The 12,471-nt window shown below is 41.1% G+C and overlaps 1 long non-coding RNA gene across 1 annotated transcript; it reads left to right on the forward strand.

Annotated features, from left to right (window-relative positions):
* Positions 1-10,844: 10,844 nt before the first annotated feature.
* On the forward strand, positions 10,845-12,044 carry LOC115576714 (uncharacterized). The gene is made up of 2 exons (XR_003982922.1): positions 10,845-11,243; positions 11,445-12,044. It is a non-coding gene; the product is annotated as an uncharacterized LOC115576714 (long non-coding RNA).
* The last annotated feature ends 427 nt before the right edge of the window (positions 12,045-12,471 follow it).

Raw genomic sequence — 12,471 nt, forward strand, 5'->3', positions numbered from 1 at the left:
AGATCTTCTTAAGCTAAGAGCGACTCTGGGAAACACATCCTTCTTTCACAGCGTTCTTAAGAGCGCTCCTAAGAAGATCTTAGCACTTAAGAGCTTCTTAACGAATCTGGGAAACGCGGCCAATGTCTGTTCCCAATACTTTAACTTTATGCAACCAGTGAACATGGTGTTTACTGAAGAGATTGTTACAGTAGTTTCACAAACTGTATCTGAAACTGATCTTGTATTTCAGACTAAACATAATCATAAGATCTTATAGTAAACTATTCAGAGCCTCTGAGACGCCTTCTAACAACTGGAGGTGGTCTTAACTTTGGTTGTTGAACATAGATTTGTTTGAGAAATCTACATTATGTCATGTTAATAAAGAAAATGTAAGATATTTAAAGAAGGAAAGACTCCTGATGTCCCTGCAGAGAGCAGTCCTGTTGTTACTGCAGTCAAACAGCATCTCCAGCTCACATGCTGGGAGTCCTAAAATTCAGTAATTATTAATGTTCTAGTTGATCACAGTGATTATTCTTGTTGATTTTGTGTCCATGAAGCATCTCATACTGGTTTAACTGCTCCTGAACAAACAGATTAACATCACAACATCTCATTGGTTATTAAGGAATTGATAAAATACCACACTAATAATAAAACCATCCACATGAGTCAGTGACAGAAACCAAAGAGTAACGTAAAGAGAATAAATCAGGGAGCTCCATCATGTCTCTGTCCTCTTAGTGAACAACAATGATTGATCACTTCAACCTTTTCTCCTAAAAACAAGTTGTGGCCTTTAATTTCATTCTCTGTTGAATTCAATGAGCTTCTCTACTGAGACTCTGCTCCGTCACAAGTATTGTGTCACCAGTTTCCACCGGCTGTCTGTTCTCTGGAAATGCAGAGATATAAAACTGACTGACCTTCTGATTCTGAGCTGCTGGCTGACAGGTTGTTCACTTTCTTGTTCATCTCCTGCAGAACCTCCTTGGTCACCTTCACAGCTCCATGAAGTTCATAGTTGTTCACCATCAGATCCACTGTTTGACATCTTGTTGCCTTCTCCAGTTTGGACACTTTGATGGATTTGTAATTGCAGTTTTTCATGAAGTCATCTTCCTTCAGATACCATTTGAACTTCTCAAATTCATCTTCTTTTAAATCTTCCAGAGTACCCAAGAGATCCACTTTCTTCAGTGTGGCTCCCTGCTAATAAAAGTCAGTATTATCAACCTGACAGAAAACTGTGACAGGAACATATCAGAGCATCAACAGGAGTTCTGATTGGCCGACACAGCAGTAGAGTCTGGCCAGTTAGAGCTCCTGCTGCTGCTGTGTGGGCCAGACTGAAAGTAACTGAAGTGATGCTCTGCTTACACGTCCTTCTGTCTCCAGATGTGACCAGCTGACAGTCTGTTCCATTTTCCATCAGCTTCTGTTCCACCAGCTGTTACTTCTTGAAATGAAGCCGTCGTCTCAGGACAGCAAACACCACTGAACAAGAAAGATGAAAACATGAAACCACAACTTTAACTTCAACACAAGTAAAAGTGAAGAAAACTAAAGTTCTTAGATGTTAACCAGTAAAGTGTCCAATGTTCCAGGCCCAGAAATGATGCAACATGTCAACAACTTACTCTGGGTTTTTTAATCAAAAATATAAAACATGTTTTGAGTTACTTCACACTTTTTTGTTTACTACATAATTCCATATGTGTTCACTCATAGTTTTGATGCCTTCAGTGAGAATCTACAATGTAAATAGTCATGAAAATAAAGAAAAAACATTAAATGAGAAGGTGTGTCCAAACTTTTGACTGGTAGTGTAAGTCATCCAGTAACATCAGCAACATGCAGAAGGATCAATACGTTCATCAACACTTTATAGAAGCAGAGTGGAAACAGGAAGTGGAGCTTCTGCAGCAGCTTCTTCACTCACGGTGATAAAAATACTCTCAAGTCTAAAGATGGAGCCGATTGGTTCAGTGATTGTGTCAGTGCAGTGATCATCTATGATCTATTCACAGTGTTGTGTTACTGTACAACAACATGACAACAGTCTTTATACTGTACGTACCATCACAGTTAAACCTATTCAGAGACACAACAAACCTACAGTGACTGTGACAATAAAACAGCAGCTCAGGTTTTATACAGGTGAATATGTGACATGATGACCTCATGAAGACACAAGTATTTACATGTTTAAACAAAGAGAGAGGCTGGAATAGTTTCATGTTCTCTGACCTCCACATCTGATGACAAGATAACAAAAAGGTTGATTGATTATTGATCACAAAGTCAGAGAGTGAGATGACTGTTAAACATGAATCATATCAATGAAATCTGATCACTTGTGTGTTTAATAAGAGTGTGAAGGTCAAATATCAATGAATGTAACAAATCTGATCAATATTGAACAAACTCAAATGTTCAAAAGAACTCAGAAATATGTTAAACGTCTGAGTAAATGTTACAAATGTTCAAAATCTTTTTTTTTTTAAATCTAAATCTGAGAAAATGTTCAACAAACTCACAAATATGTTAAAGATGTGAAGAAAAATGTTTTTTTTTAAAACAATAAATGTGTTAAAAGTCTGATTAAATGTCAAAATGTGATGCAGCACGAAGTTGAAGTGAAACATGACGAGGAGCTAAAATGGCGACCTGTTCTCAGTTTGTGTTTGAGTGATAGTTTCAGGAAGTGTTTAAACAAAGAGAGAGGCTGGAATAGTTTCATGTTCTCTGCCCTCCACATCTGATGACAAGACAACAAACAGGTTGATTGATTATTGATCACATTTCAGTGGACAGAGACAGAAAGAGGCGACACTTCCTGTTGGAGGAGTGTTCACAGCTCTGACAGCTCATTTAGTCACACACTTACATTTTGATTCTTTCATTACAAAATAAAAGCTTTCATCTGCTCACCGTCCTCTGAATGCTGCTTCCTGCTGTCTCCACATCAACTACTGATGAACAGCTGCTAATTATCCATTTGCTTTGATAAACAGCAGCTACGATCAGACGACGGCTTGACAACTGTTTCTATTTTTCTTTTTACTCTTTAGACGGTGATGATCTGGTTTCTCTCTTGTGACAAATGTACTTATTGTAAGTCGCTTTGGACAAAAGCTGCTGAATGAACTGTAAGCTTCTTCAGTGGGTCGGTGTCAGTCTCAATAAGTTCCTATACTACTAGAGTTACACTGTGCTGCCGACGAGAAACAATCTGTTTATTCTGATAAATACTGCATTTCTCTAACCTTTGTTTTTGTTTTCTGTTCCCACAAGCTGCAAGCTGTGTCACTCTCTATAGCTTTCTCCTCCCCTCCTCTTCTCTCTCCCCCTTCTCCTCCTCCCCCTCCCCTCTTTCTTTCAGGCTCCCTCCTGCTGCCTTGAAATACTGACTGATCTGGATCGTCACAGCCCGGGCTCTGCTGGATCATTGCTCTCTGCTTCACTATCTCCTCATATCTTTATTTCTGTAAATCTTGATGCCTCTCTCTGTCTATTACTAATGATCTTGTGTGTCCTGCCCTCTTCCAGGTCAACATGGTGGACAGGAGGTCGTCTGGCTCGGGCTCCACTTGGTGATGCCTCGTCCTGCTCGGTCGTCTCCTGGTTCCACTAACATTGCATAACTTGTATCAGATCTTCTGTTGATGTAACTTGTAAACTGTGAATTGTTGCTCTTTTCTGTACACACAACATCTATTGCATGTCTGTCCGTCCTGGAAGAGGGATCCTCCTCTGTGGCTCTTCCTGAGGTTTCTTCCATTGTTTTTTTTACCCTGTTAAAAGGTTTTTTTTTCCATCAACATGTGAAGTTTTTCCTCACTCGAATCGAGGGTCTAAGGACAGAGGATGTTGTTCACTGTACAGATTGTAAAGCCCACTGAGGCAATGTGATTGCGATTTTGGGCTATATAAATAAAATTGATTTGATTTGATGTAAATGTAAACTAACTCCACCTCTGCTCTTCCTTCAGCGTTCTCCTCTCAACATGGAGGATGATGTTTGTTAACGAGTCAAACATTTTAAATGTGTTACATTACCTTCAGCTGGAGGTTCACACGGACACGACTGTCTGCACCACAACCATCAGATGAACTGACACTGAACTTTAAACAGGAAGTAAAAGTCAGGAAGTGAAAGTCAGAGAGTGAGATGACTGTTAAATATGAATTATGTGTGAAATCTGATGACGTGTGTGTTTAATGAGAGTGTGAAGGTCAAATACATGTTCAGTTGTTGTTACTTTGGTTCAACAAAGCAGCTTTAGTGACTTTTACAGACCAACATCACTTTAACTGACTGTTAGTTTCTATGAGGTCACTACACAACAACTCACACACAACTCACAAGTTGTCATGAAGAAACATTCAGGTAACAACTTGTGTTATAAAATCCTTCAGCTGTGCTGCAGATACTTTGTGAGTTTTTAACTAGAACCTCGTCAAACACACAGTAAAGTTACATGTTAGTGTTTGTGACTGTGATTCAGTTCAGGTCCAGTTTGAATGAAGTGAGTTTGACGACGAGTTAACGAGCAGATTAAACTGATCTCAGTTCAGTCAGAGACACAAACTTCAGTTCAGACGGTTGGATTTTTCTGTTTACAATGAAAATAGAGTCAAAATATTTCCTTTCTGGACATTTAGTGAGTTTATGTTGTTGACTTGTTAGACTCAGTAGTGAACTGGCTGCTTTTACATCTCCAGCTGAAGCTACAGGCTGTCAGACTGTCACCTCTGAGCAGTGTTGGTCAAGTTACTTGGAAATAGTAATTAGTTACTGATTACTGCTTACTTCTCCAAGAAAGTAATATTGTTACTTTATTGATTACTTATTTTCAAAAGTAATTAGTTACTTTACTATGTTCAAAAACATGATGCACAACCTGAATATGCTATAAAGCAATAGACCTTTCGTGGCAGCGGGAAATAAATGGACAACAGTCAGACATGAGATAAACAAACCCAGTGTGAGCCAGTATTACAGTAGCAGCAGCTCCCAGAGGGCTTTGCATCACTACCCACCTCTTCTAGTAGGGCTGGGTATTGTTAAGAACCCCAAGATTCGATTTTGATTCTTCATGTCGCAATTCGATTTAATATCGATTCGATTCAATATTGATTTAAATGCTTCGATATGGATTCAGTAATAAGCAGTAATAAACAAATAATTAATTAGAGTACCTGTTGATAATTTTCTAATTCAAAAAAGTAATCTTAAATTATAAATCTTTCCTCTAGGAAGCTCTAGTTGAAATGTAAACAAAGGCACACGATGTGTTAAGTTATGAAATAGTGCAACCATAGTTAAGCTGAGAAAGTGCCATTGTTTCTGGGACTGCGTCGTACAATTTTGTCTGACATAATCAGACATAACCGCGGTCCCTCTGCCCTCCAAGGGGGTAACACGTTGACACTGACCCCCCTCTCTCCCCGGAGGAGAATGCTACTCGCGGGCGCACGGTGCAGCGGCCAGGATGAGACCAGCTGCGCTGTTAGTTTACATTACAGTCTCCGAAAGAGCGGTGCGTCAGACGTCGGCTACCCGCCTTCGCAGCTCCGACGGTCTTTCCACGGCGCATCACCCTCCGACCCTCAAGCGAGATCGCGGGCGAGGCGCTTTCCAGCTGCTGGAGGCGGAACCGAGAGGTCCGGGGAGGGACAGCTGCTGCAATCAGCCCTGCATACGTCATTGTCACTCACGAGACAGTCTCCAAAAAATCACGGTTAAGTAACGCAGTAACGCAGTCTGCTTGCGGAAAAGTAACTGTAATCTAATTACTGTTTTTGCTATTGTAATCCCTTACTTTACTCGTTACTTGAAAAAAGTAATCGAATTACAGTAACGCTTTACTTCTAACGCGTTACTGCCAATCACTGCCTCTGAGCTACAGAGTGCTGTTAGGAGACAGGACGGACACACAGAGACGTCTTTGACAGGACGTCAACACTGTTGTTCTTCACTCTGTGCAGAATGTTAGCTGGTTCGCTGAATGTTAGCTTGTTAGCTGAATGTTAGCTGGTTTACACGCCCTGATGCCTGCTGGGTCCTAGTGCTCAACCCCGTGCTTAAATCTTGCTGGTTGACGTTATGAAAGTCTCAGTGTTGTAAAAAGTCTTTCACTTTGTCCACATCTCAAACTTTGCTGTGTCGGCTCTTTAATGGAATCGGTTCTGGAAAGTTCTTCAGAAACCTGAACATCAAAGGCAAAGATACAAAACTGTGAATCTGATGTGTTTTTCAGGAAGAATAGAAACTATTTAAAGCATTTATTTGATCCATCCATCGCTCAGACTTACAGAAATATCAACTCTTTTCATTCCTACAATATATTTCATGTCTTAAGTGTCATTAACTCCACTAAAGTCCAACAACGTTGAGGTTCTTGTACTGGAACATTTCCACGTTGTGCTCCTTTAAACTTGCAGTCAGTGACATTATTGAAGAAGGCAGATAAAGATAGAATGTTTTCCTTGTTGTGCAGGGTCAGGGTTGTTACGTGGGGTTCCACTGCGCCCACGCTGCAGGAAACGCCCAGCTGAAGCTGCACGACTGGGGGGTGGACTTCACCTGCTGGTGCTCCTACAAGGTGAGCTGACAGGAAGAGTCCTCCACATGTCATTCATATGAGAGTTCAGGTATACAGTGTGTATATGACTGACCATTGTCTGCTCTCACTGTCTGAACTCAGCTGCTGCAGCTCCACTCTCACTGGGTTGTTTTTTTTTTTGCACTTTTTTAATTCATACATATATTACAATATAAATGGAGATGCATACATATTTACACCCGTGGCCAGCTTGTGTTAACGAGTCAAACATTTTAAATGTGTTACATTACCTTCAGCTGAAGGTTCACACGGACACGACTGTCTGCACCACAACCATCAGAGGAGCTGACACTGAACTTTAGACAGGAAGTAAAAGTCAGGAAGTGAAAGTCAGAGAGTGAGATGACTGTTAAATATGAATTATGTGTGAAATCTGATGACTTGTGTGTTTAATGAGAGTGTAAAGGTCAAATACATGTTCAGTTGTAACATCACTTTAACTGACTGTTAGTTTCTATGAGGTTGTGGTTTCTGGGCTTCTCTTCTTTAAGGTGTCGGAGTGTAGTTTGATCATAAAAGGAGTCTGCGGAGTCAAGGCGGGTGGAATGAAGAAGCAATCTTTATTAAAACAGAATCTAGCGCCTTGATCCGGGTCAGAATCGTCCGTATTCTGATATTATCAAATCTGTGGACAAAACAATGCCAAAAAATGCTTTGCCCTCTGCTCCCTCAAAACCTTTTGCTCTTAGGAGGTTTTCCAAGTGCCACCACCTGTTTCTTTCCCTGCACCGGCCTTTAGAGCCCCTTTTCCAGTAAACACCCACTTCTTCTAATTGGTCATTTTGGCATATTATCCAATAGCCTAAAAGAGGAGTTGACCTGTTTCTCTACTCTTCTCCCCTAACTCATCTGACCTGAGGCCTGTACTGCGAAGCCAGTTTAGTGGGTTAGCAGGTATGTTGAGTCTAAAGTCAGGCTTCCCTGTACTACAAAGGTGGCTCTCTTTAACCCGGCTAGATCACCATGGTAACTTGTGCTTAGCTCATAACCTGGTCCCGACCAGGTTCTGTTCAGAGTTTCAGCTTAAAATCGGCTATAAAAGCGCCGCTGTTTCACTGTGTAACTCATTCGGAGATGGCGTCACCATTCATTGAGAACCCGGTGGACCTGGGAGCAAGAATAATTCGGGCAGCACTACGACGTGAGCGGCTTCTTCGAGATCGCGCTGATCCGCTGGCATTTCCTGATGAAATTCTCTATGAGCGATATAGATTTTCAGCCGAGGGAATACGGCACATTTGCTCACTTATTGAGCCGAGTGTCAGGAATGCCACTGAAGAAGCTGTGCGCTCACTGTCGGGCAAACTGTTTGTGTAGCCCTTCGTTTTTTTGCCACAGGAACCTACTTACATTCAGTTGGTGATGCAGAAAATCTTAGCAGGAACACACACTGACAAAATGATGGGCAGCTTGGCTACATACCACTTTGAATGATGTTTTTGTATTTGGCTCTAACTTGCTGCCATGTCCGACTGCTGCTTCCACATCTTAATAAAATGCAATATGACATATTAATTAGGCCAACCTAGTATTTATTTGTCACAGATAATGAGTAAAGTTAATTATTTCTTTGATGTGGCCATGAATAAACTGATGAACTGATCAATGTTTCACCCGTTGTCGGGCAGTGTACGCCCAAACACAAATCTTACAGGCTGGAGCTGTTTTCACTGTCAGAAAGCTCTTTATTGTCATTGTACAGGGACAGTAGCTACATTTGCTTGTTCATCCCGACACAGTAATACAAAAAAAAACACTAAACATTTATAGCCTACGCACACTCAGCCTCGCTTTCAATAAAACACTCACGCGCATTCTATAACTGAGATCAGTAAAATGTGAAAACAATATAGACATCATTCAAAAATGAAAAAAGATAGTTGTTGCTTCAGTGTATTTATTTTTTAAATGGATGAGGGTTAATATGTAAAAGTTGCACAATGTTGAGCTTTCAGAAATGAAAACACTGAGGGCTTAATATAATATTTATCTTAATATTAATCATTGTTAACTTACGCATTTACACGGTCAGCAGTTTTCTGCCAGCAGCCCTCCCTCGCTCTACTGGCGGCGACAGTGTTACTTTTTGCCGTGATTGTGTCCTTGAATTCTTCATAGTCCTGCATAATAAGAATCTGCTCATCTTGAGTAAAATATGTGGCCCGGGATCGATCCATTTTCGCACGGAAGTAGAATAATATGACGTCAAACGCCCCCTTTTACATGAACGCGCGCAGAGCACAAAGCAGAGAACCGGACTTGACAAAGTAAGTTGATAACCACCGTCGCAGTACCATTTAACTCTGATTGGGGACTTGGGGCTTTGTTGAGCTGCATCATGAGCACAAAGCCTGGCTATGTTGAGCCCCCTTCGCAGTACAGGCCTCTGGCTGCGGTCAACTGTAGGTCTTGTCCTCAAAATGACCCAAATGGGTTCCCCATCCCTCTATGGGAACATAAACGTTTGGGCATCTCCCACCATTTGGCGGGGCTAACCTCAGGTTTTGGTACTTTATGATGGCTGCTGACCTTTAGCCCTCACCGGTTGAAAAACTACTTCAGGACCCCTGGAGCTGTAAGCCTCACTCTGTCTGCACTCTTTAACTCATTTAACATGGGGAGAAACAATTAATCATCATTTAACCTACACTAAGTAAATTCAAAAATCAGAATGTGTTGCCATCCAGACACCTCAAGGTCACAACAACAACCTCATCAAACACACAGTAAAGTTACATGTTAGTGTTTGTGACTGTGATTCAGTTCAGGTCCAGTTTGAATGAAGACACAAACTTCAGTTCAGACGGTTGGATTTTTCTGTTTACAATGAAAATAGGAGTCAAAATATTTCCTTTCTTGACATTTAGTGAGTTTGTGTTGTTGACTTCACTCAACATGGAGTTTATGTCTAAATGATGGAAACTTTCAGTTTTTATATTTCAACACTTTCACCTGAAAAACATTCAGGACGTGAAATCTAACGGCTTGTTCTGACCAGGTGAGACAGGAGAGGTGCATGATGGGAGTCTGAGTCCAGCCTGTTCTGACCAGGTAAGACACGAGAGGTGCATGATGGGAGTCTGAGTCCAGCCTGTTCTGACCAGGTGAGACACGGGAGGTGCATGATGGGAGTCTGAGTCCAGCCTGTTCTGACCAGGTGAGACAGGAGAGGTGCATGATGGGAGTCTGAGTCCAGCCTGTTCTGACCAGGTGAGACACGAGAGGTGCATGATGGGAGTCTGAGTCCAGCCTGTTCTGACCAGGTGAGACAGGAGAGGTGCATGATGGGAGTCTGAGTCCAGCAGGAGCAGAACAGGAAGTCAGCAGCAGGTTCTACAGCAGTTAAAGTGAAACTCTCGCCAAAAAGCAACTGAGGCTTTATTTGTGATTGAATATGAGTCGAACCTTCGCGTAAAAGCATAATTAGGACGAAAGAGGCACTTTTAAGATTTACTGTAGTTTCGTTTTCGGGCACGTTAATTTTGAACGGGAGAGCTCGGGGCAGGATACACTGGCATCAAAATCTCTCTGTTTAAAACAGTAAGAAGTCTCGACACAACATGAAACTTTGCTGGTAGCATCACCAGGGTCTCTACACATGAACACGAGCATTGAGAACATTGTTTGTGTACACAGAGTTTATGAAAAAGAAGGTTTTTGAACAACTCACGTTAGCTGCTGTGTCTTTGTCATGGCAGACAAAAAGGAGAGACAGCGAGATCCTCCCAGTGGCAGTCTGCGGCAACCTGTGACATGTATATATGTATATATGTATACATAATATAAGAATAGGAATAGTACAATATGTACAATATTTTAAATTCACATTTATGCTATGGAACAGATATTAATATATATTTAGATAATATTAAGAAGTGCAAAACAAAGAAATTGTGCAAAACTTTGTACATTCAAATGTGTAAACAAACAGGTTGCTGCTACCTGCCACTGGGAGGATGTCGGTGCTGCTGGAGGAAAGTGTCGATCCCCGAGTGTGACCTGACAGGCAGGACTGAGGAGCGGTTACTCTCCTGCCTGTCAGGTCGCAAGTGATGCTGTAAAGTCTGCAGGTTGTGGGTTCAAACCCTGACCCTGACTGAGCTAGCATTAGCTTGTTAGCTCAGCTGTCTTGTGCCGTCAACAAACCGTTTCAGTGAAGAATGATGCACTCGGAGTGAAATGAAGCTTTTACTGCACATTTGGACTCACATCATGTTAAACTGAGCGGCAAGAATGCTTCAAATCAAGACATCTGACGAGCCTGTTCCCTGCTAGCTTAGCAACGCTAGCTAATGAGCACTGATTGAAAGTAAGTGAGTGCAGCTGTGCAGCCAGTCTGCATTTACTCAGGGACAAATTAAACTCTTTGTGTCAGAATCTCAAACAGCCAGTGAGGAAATAAAGCAGGTTTGATTGACTCCAGGACTTTGTTAGGAACCATATTCTGCTGCTTTATAGTTCCACTCTGCTGTTTGAAATGAAAAGTGTTAACATGTGCTCCACCCTAACAACACTCTGCTGCTACATCTGATTTAAACACAAAGAAACTAAACTAACACACACATCAGTAGAGAAGAGACGACTGGAAGCTTCTGATTGGACAGTTGATTCATCACTACGTGCTTTGTGAGGATGGAGTTTGTGCTGCTGTTAGAAATAATTATTCTGATCCCAGAAATCTACATTTCACTGACATGTTGAACCTCTTCAGTTATTTCTCTGTAAACTGAATCAACCAGCTGTTTGTCTGAACTCGTGTTCCTGCTGCTGCTGCTTTATGACTGGACATGTAACACTTGTGTTAAACTGGTCCTGTTCTGCTTTCAGGTTCCCCCTATGGCTTCTGGAGCGGGTCCGAGAGCGACGGGCACAGACTTCCAGAACCGGGTGGCTTCACAGGACCAGATGAGGTCCGTTCTTTTTGCTGTTACAGTCTGATCCCTCAGAGGGAAGTCAGACTCTGAGAAACATCAGATCCAGCTGCCTCGCAGGTCTGCAGCTAACAGCTTTAGCCATTGTTAGTTCATCTGCACATTACAATTGTTTGTAGATGCTCATCACAGTTTCAGATGCTCATGTTGTAACCTAGAAAACAACTTTTCACTTGTTGCTCCCTTTTATAAATGAATGTGTCATGAGAGTGAAATGCAGATGAATGTAGGAGTGTTTGTGCTTAGCTTTAGCATCCAGTGCTAGCACCTGTCTTATATCATGAAATAAAAACACCATGTTTGATTCAGTTGTTATTGAGCCACAATGTTGAAATGTGCAGTTTGTTTTTGTCTGAAGCATTTCATGGAAACGTGAGAAAAATTAGCTTCATTTCTAATTTGATCCTGAAATATTGTAGCATTTAAAAGTTGATGTGTTAATTGTTTATGACAAAGTGAAATAAAGGTCACAGCTGACAAAGAACATGCAGTCAAATGAAGTTTACTGTCTGTGAAAAACTCCTCAATATTTAATCTGAGACAAACACATTTACACACAGAAAGAGTAAATAAAATGTCACAATAAAGGTTTCCTGTTAACATTTTGATGTTACAAGGACCAAATAACTTCCACACACATTAAACTAACATTTAAACACTTTAAAAATGTAGAATATGTCTAGAAGATAACACAGCAGCCTTTCACAATAAGATGTAGTTCAGCTGTTTGAACCGCTCGTCTTCTACATGAACTGACCAAGATGAAGGAAAACCTGTTTTCTTTGTAGCAAAGAATTTAAAGTAACTTTCAACATGTCTATTAATGCATTTCCAAGTATAATACTGTGTTATACTTGGAAATGCATTAATATTCAACATATTGAACAAAGAAAACAGGTTTTTCTTCATCTTGGTCATAATCA

This window comes from Sparus aurata, chromosome 24 (assembly GCF_900880675.1).
Source record: "Sparus aurata chromosome 24, fSpaAur1.1, whole genome shotgun sequence".
NCBI classification, from domain to species: Eukaryota; Metazoa; Chordata; class Actinopteri; order Spariformes; family Sparidae; genus Sparus; species Sparus aurata.